The sequence below is a fragment of the Cornus florida genome, unplaced genomic scaffold (assembly GCF_030987335.1).
Source record: "Cornus florida cultivar Cherokee Brave unplaced genomic scaffold, ASM3098733v1 CherokeeBrave_3.0.0_Hap2_Chr01, whole genome shotgun sequence".
Taxonomy (NCBI): domain Eukaryota; kingdom Viridiplantae; phylum Streptophyta; class Magnoliopsida; order Cornales; family Cornaceae; genus Cornus; species Cornus florida.
This window is the reverse complement of record NW_026775571.1, coordinates 78,502,086-78,517,841: the sequence shown is the minus strand read 5'-3', so window position 1 is coordinate 78,517,841 and position 15,756 is coordinate 78,502,086. Positions and strand designations below refer to the sequence as shown.

At 37.0% G+C, this 15,756-nt stretch overlaps 1 pseudogene; it reads right to left on the bottom strand.

Moving 5' to 3' along the window:
• Positions 1 to 14,995: 14,995 nt before the first annotated feature.
• On the bottom strand, positions 14,996 to 15,094 carry LOC132283988 (small nucleolar RNA R71; annotated as a pseudogene).
• Between the last annotated feature and the right edge of the window lie 662 nt (positions 15,095 to 15,756).

Here is a 15,756-nt window from a genome sequence, read left to right as displayed (position 1 = left end):
CCGTGGCCACAGCAGCAGCAATGTCGCACCAGACATACCATGTCATTGCCACGCCCACTCAATAAAAATGCATCATATTAGCTTGTTATAATTTTTACGCAAAAAATTGCTATGGTGCGTTTTTATTGTGTAAACATAACAATGACGTACCAAAGGTGTGTAACCTAATGGTATTTTTCGGTCTTCCAAAGGAGAAGATTGAGGGTTCAAGTCTCTACATGGACATCGTAAGTATTGTAAGTGTGCGAGTTTTTCTTCCCAATTAAAAACAAAAACATAACAATGGTGTGGTATGGGTGGCGCAACCAAAATCTTCTGATAGACCACTTCCAATTCCATTCTTCTCCTAACCTTGAGGTGGTTGATGAACTTATGTTGCTCTTGCAAACAAAAATGGTTTTCGGAAGGAATGATGACAAGAAGAGGATGTTGTATTTGCTGATCAAAAACAATAACCAGATGAAGCCTTCCGTCACGCCAATCTTCGGTGAGGATGGAATTAGTGTGTTTTAGTGTGTGTTCCGCATATGGCACACGCAACAATTTAAGTTTGAGTTTCAAGGGTCATTTATGCAATTAGGACTAGACTTAGTGGGAAGATCTTAACTCGAGTTTAATTTGAATTGCACTACGAGCTCCAAATCCTATTTTTCTAGTTAAAATTTTCATAAGCTACATTAAAATAAATAAATATTTAAAAATAAAAAATGAAGAAGAAGAAAGAGGTGTTGGTGTATAAGTTTGTCAGGGTTGATTCAGGTTATTGTTTCGAAGGTATGGTGGCAATATTTCAAATTACCTGTCAACATTAATCAACCTATTCATTAAGTAAACTAGTTGAACCTAAACTTGTGTTTTAGACTCATTTGGTAAACAAACTAAGCTTGTATAAAGCTTATACATGTTTACTCCATAGTTTTGAAGCTTATTATACTGTATAATTTTATGAGCACATAATCAGCCCATGTCACATAAAGTATATGTCTGATGAGCCCATTAAGTCGGACAACCACCCATTCTTACTAAGAAACTGAAAGAAACCTCAAAAACGAAAGAAAAGAGATACTTGTTCCAAAGAAAATTAACAAAACAAACTGGCAAACTTTCTCCCTTTTAAACAATAGAGATTAGCATAAAAGGCTGTAGCCAAAGTACCAAAAGGTGGAGGATCCAAGTTTCCAATATAGGTGTGTGTGGGGGGGTATATTTCTTCCCAGAAAAATAATGGACATTAATTTAGATGGTATGATTTTTACTCTGCAAATGAGAAGTTGAGTGTTCAAATCATGTTTGAGACTATTGTGATTTTGTGTACGTTTGCTTGTACTTTTGATAGGGGGGCTAAACAAGAGGAGCTTTTGTGGGTAGCATCATATATCTAAATTTGATTCACTTAATCTCAAGTTTATTAGTTAGGGGAAGCTAAACAAGAGGAGTGTTTATGGTTAACATCATATATCTAAATCTGATTTGCTTAATTTCGAGTTTAGTTTTTTTTCCTGAATGAAGGATTTTATAAAAATATAAACAATATGATACATGAAGAAATGAGGGCATACCCTCATCGAAAAACAGTGGAAAAATTGCACTCCCTACAAGGGAAAAACATAACAAACTCCGAAAAAGAAAAATAAATAAAGTTAAAGAATGTCCTAAAGGCATACCCCCATGACATCTAAAACCTCAAACAAAATACTCTTTGCTAGCTCTTTGGACTCTTTGAATTTATCATTATGTAACCTGTCATTCCTTTCCATTCAAATGAAATAAAGTGTAGCAGTGAACAAAATTCTTGCCATCTTATTTTTTCCCTTTCCTTGGAATTTTTGTTTAAACATCAAAGCAAGCTCATTGACTTCATAGCATCTTTGCAATTTCCCGTCACAAACATATGATAGAGTAAACCACACCTTCCATGTAAACTCACAGCTGCAAAACAGGTGATCAAGAGTTTCTTCACAGCACAAACACAAATAACATCTTGAAGCTAGAGAGAAACCTTTCTTCTTCATATAGGACTGAGTAAGTACAGCATTCTGCATTACCAGAATTGAGTTAATTGACCATCTCGGTCTTCCTCCACTCCAGCACAACTTATACCAACTAACCACCTGAAATTTAGTTCTACATGCCTCCCAAGCCGATTTAAAACTGAAATTATCTTTCCATTTCAAAGTATCTTCCCCACCATGTATTTTCTAATTGTGGAACACCTGCATAACTTCCTGATTTGTATTCAGCAATCTCTCATCATCCCATTGGTTATTAACAATGAACTCACTTAAGCAACTCATCTTATTGCTGCTGAGATATCTCAAAAGCCTGTGACTAAATAAATCACCCAAGAACTGACCTTCACACCAAGGGTCTATAAAGACCTTACTGTTCTGCCCATTCTCGATTTTTATTTTTATTTTTATTTTTTTATTTTTTAATTTCGAGTTTACTTACTACTATATAGGAATGCACACTGTTCGGATTGGACGATTTGGAAATATTTTGGAGCCAACGGTTCCATAAAAATTAGAACCGAACCAAACTATGAAATCGTTGGAAACGAACCAAACCAAACCATACTAAATCGTGAAAAAATAGTTTGATTCGATTCGACTTCACTTTAGATTTTTTTATAATTTAATCTAACATATATACATATATAATTAAAAATATATATCATATATAATATAATTTTTTATTATATATTTTGTATATAATTGAGTAGTTAAAAGGCGAATCATATAATTCTATTACTCCAGCAATCATCTCGGTGCCTCCGTGTGGTCAATGGCTTCATCATGTGCTACTCCTATAAGCAACATAGTCACATTTCACCATGTATGAGTCGTATGACCTCAAAGCCCTTGTTCATTTTTTATTGAAATGATTCAATTATGAACTGGTGTTCTGTTATTTGGTTGAGATTGCAAAATTAGTGATTTGTATTTGGAAGCCTCCCATGTATTTGCAATTTTTTTTTTTTTGGCATTTAACCCCTTGTGCTACCTTTGGGGTAAAACATTTATTATTTGAAAAAATCCACCAGGTAATAAAAAAAAAAAAAAAAAGAGTAAACTACAATGACCTCCCCTTGATGTTTGGCTTAATCGCAACTAAACCTGAGGTTTGTTATTTTTATTTTTTTTTTAAAAGACCCTATCTTACATTTTGTAGTAAATTTATTTATTTACCCTTATTATTATAATGTTAAAAAAAATTATCTAAAAATAGAAAATGACCATTTCGGCCACTAATATTTACCCAATAAATTTTTTTTTTTTTTTGCCTGTTTTCCCACTATTTCTCTCTCTTCTCCATTGCCACCAACTAGGGCTACAACTCGGGCGGGCCTAACCCGAAATAACCCGAGCCCTGCCCGAAATTTTGTGAACTTGGGCAATGTTTTTCTAATTTTGGTTTGGGCCTAGGCTATATATTTTGAGCCCGAAATCGATTCGGGTTGGGCTTAATTGGGTTGATATGGATGAAGCTCGAAGCCCAACCCGAGCCCATATATATATATATATATATATATATATATATATATATATATACTTAAGTTACAAGAATGTAGTAGATAAATTGGTAATGTGCTTGAAATTTATGCTTAAAGTTCTAGGTTCAAGTCATGGGTGCAACATTAATTGATTTATTTTTTACACACAAATTTTTCTGAGGTGGGCTTAGTGCGGGCTCGGGCTGGACATATTACGTATGAGCTGGGCTTGGGCAGCTCGACTTGAGCCTGGGCTGAAGATTTTTTATATAAACCTAACCCGAAATGAGTGCTAAGCCCGCCCGAGTTGCAGGCCTACCACCAGCATCAACTAATATTATACCCAATAAATTCCATTCAATTGCTGCTATTTTAGTACTGTACCCATTTTGTGCAATGATGAGCGCTGAAAAGTGCATATTTTTTAACGACCAAACTAGATACCAAAAGAATAATATTAAAATAGATAAAATTTCGGCATGACCTCCACAGAAAAAGTCCCTCTACAACCTATTGAAATACCAAAAAAAAAAAAAATACAATGGCCTCACTAGGCCCTAAAAATAACCCGTCCTGTCCTAACACACAATACAAGTATTACATCATATTCCCAAAATAATTACATACATATCAAAAATTCCCTTCCTCCATCTCATCCAAACAAGGAACAGTCCTGTTACAACAAGTTACAGACCATAAATGTAGCTAAAGTTTTAAAGTCCATAACTTACAACATTATACTAATTAAACTAAAGTTTTTCAAAATAGTTAAGATTACATTTACAAAATACTAGAGTTTAATACAAAAGATAACAAAATAAAATGAGTCTTCAAACTCGTCTAAAATTGTGGTGGATCGTCGTCCGCCACCTCTTTTCTATGTCCTGAAAAATGTTAAAAAAATAATAGGGTGAGCATAAGCTCAGTAGGAAGTGTCTAAAACACACTTCTTTTGATCCCGTGAATCCACACAAAGAATGGATAAAAGGGACGGGATTGTACCATGGGAAATACATATTCTCAACCACAACAACAAATATGTAGCAAATGTCAACCAATCACAGATTTACTAAAATGCCATAAAGTGCAATGTTATGCAAATGTCGCTCCCCATTTCCGAAACAATTCCGTTTCAACAACTAAATCGTTAGTGTAATCCGACCCAAGGCACCTTCAAAGCGTCACGAATAGAGGGTTGACTAACTATCCACGACTACAAGGCACCTCCAAGGCGTCGCAACCGGCCTAGTTAGCTCAACCATACTCCTTTCTAGACTACACTAACAACACGGACCACTAGGCGCCTCCTAGGCGTCCGGTTTTCGCAAACACCTTTGAAAATATTTTCCCAAAAATAATTTCATTTATTTTAAAACATTTTTCCTTTTTTCTTTCCCAATTGATGCATGAATGCTTCATGCTTCTAATCATCAATTTAACTATAGGCTTTCACACATTCCATTCACATCATTATCACAATTTAATAAAAATTTCTAAACATTAATTTATTTTATTTATTTATAACCATAGCATCAATTTTTCAAAGCAATAAATAAATAATCATAGATCATACAACATATCAACACTAAGCATGTTCATTTACCGCAATGAAAATAGACATATATATGAACTCAAATGACACATAGAACACATTTATCATTTTGATTATACATAACTACAACAACAACAAACTAGATAATCAAAAATTAGCATGCTTAGGATCAAATTTAAGGAGAAAAATTCACAAAAGACCCAAGAAGTTGTAGATTAGAACACTCCTACCTCAAATTGATGAAAACCCCCAATTTGAGCCCAAGAACCCTAGAATTTCGAACTCCCTAGAGTGCACCAAAACTGAAATTGTTGGTACTCACACATAGAGCTAACCGTGCTCTTCGATTTGCCGCAAATGGCACCCAAAAATTCCAAGTATGGAAGGAGGAATCAAAGCTTGAAATTGGAAAAGAGAAAAGAAAAGAAAAGGGAAGCTTCTGGACAGAGATACACAGAGGGAGAAAAATGGATCTGGTTAATGGCCATTAGGCCTTATGTGGTGTTTAAAATGTTAGTGGGGCCCACTACCTTTTTTTTAAAATTAAAAAAACTAAATAACTTTAACATATATATATATATATATATATATATATATATATATATATATATATATATAAAACATTACATTCTCTCTAACTTTAAAAGATTTCGTCCCCGAAATCAAGCCATACCTGAGGGAGAAAACAACTTTGGATACTTGGAGCAAACCTCCTATTCGAGCTCCCAAGTTGCCTCCTCAACTCCGTGATGCCTCCAAAGAACTTTTACCAACGGTATCATTTTTTTTTTTTTTCCTCAACACCTTCTGCTGTGTGTCAAGGATCTGAACTAATCCCTCCTCGTAAGAAACATCCTCATCAAACCGTAGGACTAGGAACTCAACAACCTTATTGCCTTTGACCCGACGCCAATAGGCAATCACACACTGCCGCCAGAAGGACCCAATGCTCACCACCCTATCAGGGTACTCACCGCCCACAACATTATACACAAAACCCACTGGATTCAACACTCAACTTAAAACCAACACTGGTCCCCTTTACACAGCTACACAAGGCTTCGGAGCCCGAAATAAGAATGGTCACTAGTCCCCTGAACATGACAACATCCTAACTCAACTCATCCTTTAAAGGATACATAAAATCCTAGACAAGGAACCCTATCCATCTCATAATCAAGCACAAACTTAAATCTACATGTCACTGTTAAACCAATACTCGCCATCAAACACACATCTACACCATCTCATAATCTTACCAACGACTACTACCCCCAATATACGACAATCATTACACCAATAACCTCAAGATTACTAAATAATGAATCCCCAACAGCTACATAGACATTAGTCACCAAAACAGTACAACACACTATCCCATACCCAGGACACAATCCTCAAAAACAGATCCTCAATAATCAAGTGGTCGCACCACATACCTTTATCGGATACTTGATCCCGCCTAACACACCTCGTCACTTGAGACTAACCACCCGAATCCATACCGTTACGCCAACATAACACATGATACCATGCTCTCACGGCCCCTGGCAAATCGAAACAATCATTGACCTTTGACCCGACATCGTGCTACAGAGGGACTGATTTAGGAGAAATGGTTGGCCAGGCCATTCTCGTCATCAATCTGGTCTCAATACAGACGTCGTTCTTGTCCTCAGGTCCAACCTCAAACACACTCTTACACAGTCCACAAGACAACCATGAGATCCACTCACTATCAATCCATCGTCCTACGTAACCTCAACAACTATACAGTCATATACCTGCTCTAAAAATCCCAATCATACTTTAATCATACAACCATAAAAAAACTAAAAGCAATACGGCACCAAATACCATAGTCATCAACTAGCATAAAAGATCTCTAATCTCCTCTTAACACCCATACCAGGTAAACAACTCCATAGTATTACTCGATTCAATTCTTACCTCATCAAAACACACAATGTAATTATTTCATGCCTGAAATCTCAAAACCAAAGTCAATCATTCCTATTATTCCTCAATAGAATCACACATTCACTTTCTCTAATAACGAAATTATAAGACAACATCGACACTTGTCCTCAAGGCACTGCTCGAATCAAATGGCTATAAAAACTTCCGAGTACATGACTCACATCACATCATCTAATAGTCCTCAAACCGCTGTTCAATACACATTCCCTAGCCATCTTTGCTAGTACCAAACATTGGAAACACAATTTGTATTCGGGAACTCGTACCTCACATTCCACCTATCAAGACCACTTACAAAACAAACGCTACTAAAAACCAACGACTTTATCTCCCTCCGTGGGAGTGAGTCGACCAAACTAACCAAACCTTTATTGATGAACTCTAATAACATAACAACCACACACAGGTCCGTCTACCCACGGACGCGCACAACTCGTAAATGGAGAACAAGACTCATGACAAATGACGTCCTTACCAGGATTAGATCAAATAGAAAGGGTAACGACCCCGCTCTCACAAGAGACTGACCACTCATACTTGAATCTACCTGACACCCTATCACACACTACTTATTAATCGTCCAACCATGGACACCCAATCCCACTTGAGACGAAATAAACTCCCTACACACAAGGAGAAGAACCAACTAGAAACACACATGGGGCTGCAACCTCGATTCCAGGCAACCTCACCACCAAAGGACCGTCACGCTCTATCAACACAGAAACCTCACATACGCTACACTGTAACGCCTACACTAATCAAAACTAACTAGATAAAAGCACCAATGCTCACGGCACACTATCACTAAAACCCTTCGGACACCACGTCTCGTTCTACCTAGAATCAGTCACTTCCAACCAATAACCTCTACGCCATAAAACGACACTTTACCATCCATTCATCTCTACCTACCCAAGCGACACTACCTCGATCACCGTGCACACAAAACCCATGACCTCAGTCACAATAACCCATTGACACTTCAAAAGAAAAAGATGCCTACATAGCAACACCTCTTCATCTGGTTCTAAAGACTAAGCTGACCACAATTGCCTCAACTGGCGCACAACCCCATTACCTACCCGACAACATACAACAAATAATTCATAGTCCCTAAACTACATTCAGATCATACCTTAAACCATTCTGCTCATCATCTTTAAACATCATACCATAACACCTTCACTGCCACTCATCCAAATCAATAGTTTAAACCTATCATCCCACCGGACCATCAAGCTATTACCAAGCAATTCTTCTTCCAACATCCTTAAGATAACACCATCGTAATAAGAAAATAAGCATTACTTTCAATACTTCCCATAATGACCACTATTTACCATTAGAAAAGAACCTTCATACAACAATGTCATGCCGAAAAACCCTCACAAAATGAGCACAAATCTCAAAATGCCCAACACCCAACAGTCTCCTCAAAACCGCCAACTATGTAATCAATCATTAATACTTAACCAGCTACTTAAACCACTCTTTCTAAGGCGATCTACATACCTAAACAAGAAAACTTAATACCCTATGTTCAACACCATTACCTTCCCTCTTCGCCGTTCCTCAAAACACCCTTGGCCCCAACAAGGTCAAATGGGGCTAACAACTAAACCCACAAAATCAAACTCGTCCCATTCATTCGAATCATCTGTCTACCTTTTCGAATCCTCAAACACCAAGCACAACTCCTGATACCTCAGACATAACATAAAATCTAACTCTAGTCCACAACTTTCAAATCCTAGAACACAGTCTATTTGGTAACACCGTACCTACTATCAATCACTTCATCCGTAAACGACCAAGTACTTCAATGACCTTATACAACCTGCCTTATAGTGCAATCCTGCTCTATACAACTAAAACTAACCACTATACACTACCTCGAGACTCTCTCGACAACTGTGACAACTTATAACCCCACTCATCCACCGAACCATGTAATCAACTCACAGAGAGTTAATTACCCGTAACACACTCCTACAATTATCCAAAATGAGAATCACTCATTGATAACCCAGTCTCCAAAATAGACTCTTACAAGACACAAAATGCTCCTCACCCTACAACCGGTCCTATATTACCCCAGACCTACAAAATCCAACAAGTACCCACGACAATCAGAACCAACACGCCTCCTCAGACCGTACCAGATGATACATATCTACATCCCATAGACTACATTTGGACTCAAACAACTTCTGCCACACCTACCATGACTAGTTCGAAAAGAACCTCCGCACCAAACTGTGACCCAAGTCACAAACATTAACTTTCAAGGTCATACCTTTCTCCCTCGAAACCCTCACTCACGCACTCGACCTCTACGGTCACAGGAACCCATCCACCGATGCATGAAACTTACACTCTCTACAGACACAGTGCCATAAAATATGAACCCGTTCTAAAGTCGTGCTCTAAGCACTGCATAAAATGCATCAAGAAATCAAAATGACTACACACCAAATAACTCAATCTATTAGCTAAAAGCCCACGCCATTTGTTCGATAAGAACCGGCACCTAAAAACCCTAGAGCAACCGAGCTCCTCACTTACTCAGGTCAAAACTTACACAACCAACTCTGTTTCATCCAGTATCTAACAACCATGCCAATGCTTAACCGCATATACATATAATTACATTGAGTCATATATATACACACAAAATGACTATATTCCACAATACCATATGAAACATGCTTGCACATACCGTGCTCACCATTTGCCATATTATCACAAAAATGAAACTCCACACACCGTGCCTACCACTTGCCGTCACCACATTCCTCAAACCTGTCATCTTATCACAATTAACATGCTTTCAAATAACATATACACTTCATTTATATATACTGGCATTTAAACACGTAAGCTTGTAAACACTTAGCAAATAAACATGCCTTTTAAAACCGTAAATACATAAGCAATTAAGCAGTTGGACATGCTTTTCAAACAACTAAACACCTTAACTCATAAGCATATAAATATATAATTCAACTTCCCATGCAATCCTAGGTAGGCCTCTACCCGTCGTCCTAATGGTATTCGAACCATCGCTCTGATACCAATTTTGTAACGACCTAACTAGATACCAAAAGAATAATAATAAAATAGATAAATTTTGGCATTACCTCCGCAGAAAAAGTCCCTCTACAACCTGTTGAAATACCAAAAAAAAAATACAATGGCCTCACTAGGCCCTAAAAATAACCTGTCCTGTCCCAACGCACAATACAAGTATTACATCACATTCCCAAAATAATTACATATATATCAAAAATTCCCTTCCTCCATCTCATCCAAACAAGGAACAATCCTGTTACAACAAGTTACAGACCATAAATGTAGCTAAAGTTTTAAAGTCTATAACTTACAACATTATACTGATTAAACTAAAGTTTCTCAAAATAGTTAAGATTACATTTACAAAATACTAAAGTCTAATACAAAAGATAACAAAATAAAACGAGTCTTCAAACTCGTCTAAAATTGTGGTGGATCGTCGTCTGCCACCTCTTTTCCATGTCCTGAAAAATGTTAAAAAAATAATGGGGTGAGCATAAGCTCAGTAGGAAGTGTCTAAGACACACTTCTTATGACCCCATGAATCCACACAAAGAATGGATAAAAGGGACGGGATTGTACCATGGGAAATACATATTCTCAACCACAACAACAAATATGTAACAAATGTCAACCAATCACAGATTTACTAAAATGCCATAAAGTGCAATGTTATGTAAATGTTGCTCCCCATTTTCGAAACAATTCCGTTTCAACAACTAAACCGTTAGTGTAATCCGACCCAAGGCACCTCCAAAGTGTCACGAATGGAGGGTTGACTAACTATCCACGACCACAAGGCACCTCCAAGGCGTCGCATTCGGCCTAGTTAGCTCAACCATACTCCCTTCTAGACTACACTAACAACACGGACCACTAGGCGCCTCCTAGGCGTCTGATTTTCGCAAGCACCTTTGAAAATATTTTTCCAAAAATAATTTCATTTATTTTAAACCATTTTCCCCTTTTTCTTTCCCAATTGATGTATGAATGCTTCATACTTCTAATCATCAATTCAACTATAGGCTTTCGCACATTCCATTCACATCATCATCACAATTTACTAAGAATTTCTAAACATTCATTTAATTTATTTATTTATAACCATAGCATCAATTTTTCAAAGCAATAAATAAATAAATAAATAATCATAGATCATACAACATATCAACACTAAGCATCCTCATTTACCGCAATGAAAATAGACATATATATGAACTCAAATGACACATAGAACACATTTATCATTTTGATTACACATAACTACAACAACAACAAACTAGATAATCAAAAATTAGCATGCTTAGGATCAAATTTAAGGAGAAAAATTCACAAAAGACCCAAGAAGTTGTAGATTAGAACACCCCTACCTCAAATTGATGAAAACCCCCAATTTGAGCCCAAGAACCCTAGAATTTCAAACTCCCTAGAGTGCACCAAAACTGAAATTGTTGGTACTCACACGTAGAGCTAACCGTGCTCTTCGATTTGCCGCAAATGGCAGCCAAAAATTTCAAGTATGGAAGGAGGAATCAAAGCTTGAAATTGGAAAAGAAAAAAGAAAAGAAAAGGAAAGCTTCTGGACAGAGATACGCAGAGGGAGAGAAATGGATCTGGTTAATGGCCATTAGGCCTTACGTGGTGTTTAAAATGCTAGTGGGGCCCACTACCTTTTTTTTTTTTTTTGTTTTATTAAAAAAACTAAATAACTTTAACATATATTTCTATATATATACATTTATATATCCGTAAAACATTACATATTTAAACCCCTTAAGCTTAGGCATTCTAGTACCTTTATCTATCTTACTTTACCGTTTTAGATTGATTTCGTATTATTTCCATTTTCAGGCACTTATCCCGAAAATCGGCTAACTCAGCTACATAAGAGCTTAATTGAAGCAATTCTGGGATTAAACAAAGAAAGGAGCAAAGTGGAGAAAGAAGGAAGCAAATGAAGCCAAAGGTGACAAGCAGCAAAGTTCAATCGATCCAAGTTCAAGGTTCGATCGATCGAACAATGATCGATCTTAGCACTTCATGATAGATCAAAGCTTTGGCCCAAAAGCATAAAGTCCAAAAGTTCGATCGATCCAACACCACTCTTCGATCGATCGAATACTTTTGTCCTTATTCAAATGATTGATCCAATCCATAGCTGTATCATCCTCTAACCACTTTTGTCCTTTTCCCAAAAATATCTCCCAAAATATCTCGAATTTGTCTTTTCCCAAAAAGCTCAACCAGTTAGATCGATCCAGCCTAAGTTCGATGGATCTCAGCTAGTTCGATCGATTCAAGTCCAAGGTTCGATCGATCGAACTTCCTTCAGTGCGAAAAAGTTAAATTTCCATCTCATTGAAAGTTGTCCTTTATCCAATCATTAGGGAATATTGTGTGCACGACCCCAGCTCATTTTGTGTGTCATTTTGACCTACTTATATAAGGATAAGGATTTTTTTTTACAAAGAAAGCCACATATCATTCTCATATTATCTCTTGGAGAGGAAGCTTAGAGGAGGAGGAGGAGGAGGAGGCTAGAGACACCATTGGAGTTCTTCATCAACAAGGAGCAGATTTCAACCATGGAGTTAGCCCTTGAGGGTTAGAACATCATCACCATGAGTGGCTAGACATCCTCTTGGGGCTAGAGTTAGCCCCAAGCATGCTTTCTATATCTTAACTTGTGTATTATTGAGGGATTAGTGTTGTAATTAATGTTTTGACCCTTTGATATATATAGATCTTGTTTATTCAATGATTTATGTGGTTTAATGCTTCCAATTTATCATTTCATTTTATCCATATGTCTATCTATGCTAGAATAGATGTTCATGTGCTTGTCTCTAGATTTTGTGTTATTAGTGCATGTCTATGTGTATTGATGCTATAGATTTGGAGATTGTCAAGACATAGTGCTTAAAAGAATGCTCTTGTGATTTTCTTGATGGTTCATACTTATTCCTTGATGGATTGTGCCTCTCCCCTAGTTTATTTTCATGGTAGTGTTGTAGATGTAGTGTAGTTGTAGTGTGGTGTTAAATGGGAGGACAATCTATGCTTGTTGTTTGATGATCCAAGCTTTTGAATGCAAGTAGCATATGTCTCTATCCTTGTGTTGTATTTGGATTGTGAGCTTAATGAAAGGATTAATAACTTGTTTTGATCTATTATGCCTCTCACATGTTGTTTAGACAATATATGCTTCATTGCTTAGATATATTGTGCCTTTCACATGATGTTTAGACAATACATGCTTAACTAGTCATCCTTGCTTGTTGAATCAACCAAACTCACACACACAAATATTACAACACACCATTTGCCCTCATTAATCACTTGTTAATGATATAGAAATGCATTGCTTAGCGGTGATCTCTAAACCCCAAGATCTCTCTCTCTCTTACTTACTCTTAATTGCATTCTTTGTTATCACTTAGTTTAATTTAGTTGTTCTCTAATCAACCAACCAACCAATTATTTGATCACTAGACCTACTAGCCCAAATAGCGATTCCACGACCTTGCTCGATCTTCATAATCCCTTGGGACGATCCCTACTCGCCCTAGCTATATTTATAGTGAAAGATAGTAGTGGCTTTTATAAATGTAAAACTCTCGGCCCTCGCTTTAGAATCCGCACACTTCCAAACTCGATTGTGGTGTGGTGACCCTCAAGACGACACGCTGCACACCAGTTTTTGGCACCGTTGCCGAGGATTTGATTGATTAGATTTGGGAACGTCGGATTTGTGGAATCAATTAGGATTAGTACTCTTTTGATCTTGTCTTTACTTTATTTTTATTTTTCTTTTTTGTTACTTATTGTGTTGTTCTTAAATAACTAGGTGCATTGTTGGAGAGGAAGCAAGCAAAGGAGCATTTAAGCTAAGCAAAGAAGAAAAAAGCTAAAAATTCTAAAAATTTGCTAAGCTAAGCTATAAATTTGGAGTTGAAGCGCTAAAGGACCTTTGTGAGACTTTCTTTACTCAATCCCTTAGTTAAATCTTCGGCCCGCGTGGAGGCTTATTTTTAATTGTTCTTGCATTATTGTTGTTAAAGCATGGGAGTATTAATTAAGTGTTTGTGGAAGAAGTCTAATTGTAGTGTTATGAAGGCATAATGTTTGTCATTCTTTGTATTTGTTGTGTTTTGGATTGTGTATGCATGGACGTCGTTCATTGAGACCAACTATTGTCCCTCTTGATTTGCATCTTGAATCTATCATTAGAAATCCTAGGGGAAGAGGAAGTTCAAATAGAGCCAATCTATCAATAGATGACCATAATAATGATCATGTTGAGGACCTTGGTCACATAGACCAACAAGGTATCCTTCATCCCAATGTGCACAATGAGAACATACAAGTACCATTAGGCATGCCTAGGCCATTCATTCACCAACCACCACAATAACAAGGCTAAGTTCCATATGGAATGCCAAGGCCAATGTATGCTCCACAACCTCCTATCATCAATTAAGGAATTCAAAACCAAGGTGTTCATGTTGCACCTTAAGTAGCTAATCCACCTCTTGTTTTAAGAGACCATTATGTGCCTAATGAGTATAATGCACCTACATACATCCAATTGCCTTAATTTAGAGCACATCATTATGAAATTAAGCCACAAACCATTCAAATGCTTCCTAACTATCATGGACTTCCAAGTGAAGAACCTTACAAGCATTTGGATGAGTTTCTTGAAGTATGTTCCACTGTAAAATATACGAACATGCCGAAAGAGGTTTTAAGACTCAAACTTTTTCCATTCACCTTAAAAGACAAGGCAAAGTATTGGTTTAACAATCTTAGGCCTTTTTCAATCACTTCTTAGGCAGAATACAACAAGAATTCTTGAAGAAGTACTATCCGGTTTCTAAGACCAATGCCATGAGAACCTCAATTCGAGAATTTTCACATGGAGATGGAGAAATGTTTCATAAGGCATGGGAACGCTTCAATGAATTGCTTAGGAAGTGTCCACATCATGACATGGCCAAATGGCAATTCGTTCAATATTTCTTTGAAAGCTTATCGGACAACTATAAGGGCATGGTTGATGCTTCCATGGGTGGCTCATACATTGATAGGCATGAGGATGATGTGTGGCGTCTCAATGAGAGCATGAGTAAAAATTCTTTGCATAGAACACTATCATCCAAGAATGGTAGAAATTCACAAGGTAGGAAGAGTGTTGGCTTACATCAAGTCAACCATTCAAATAAAATAGTCGCCGAAATGAAGTCTTTAGCTCAAAGGTTTGATCAATTTTTGATTAACCAAAACTCGGCGAACCAAGTATCTTCCTTCCCTAACCATTCTCATCGTGTATCAAATGAAACATGTATGACTTGTTCTAGTGTTCTTCATTTTACTTCTCATTGTCCTCACGGATAAGTCCAAAATGAACCTAATGAACAAGTCAATGCAGCTTTTGTGAACCAAGGGAACAATCCTTATGGTACTCACTATAATCCAACTTAAAGGAATCATCCGAATTTCTCTTGGAAAAACCAAGGAGAGGGCTCAAACTCTTCCTAAGGCGGTTTTCAAGGGAAGTACATTCCACCTCCAATTCAAAACCAAGGATCCTAAGGTTATAGACCTTATCAATCACAAGGGAATCAATTCGCTAATTCTCATTTTCCCAACCAAT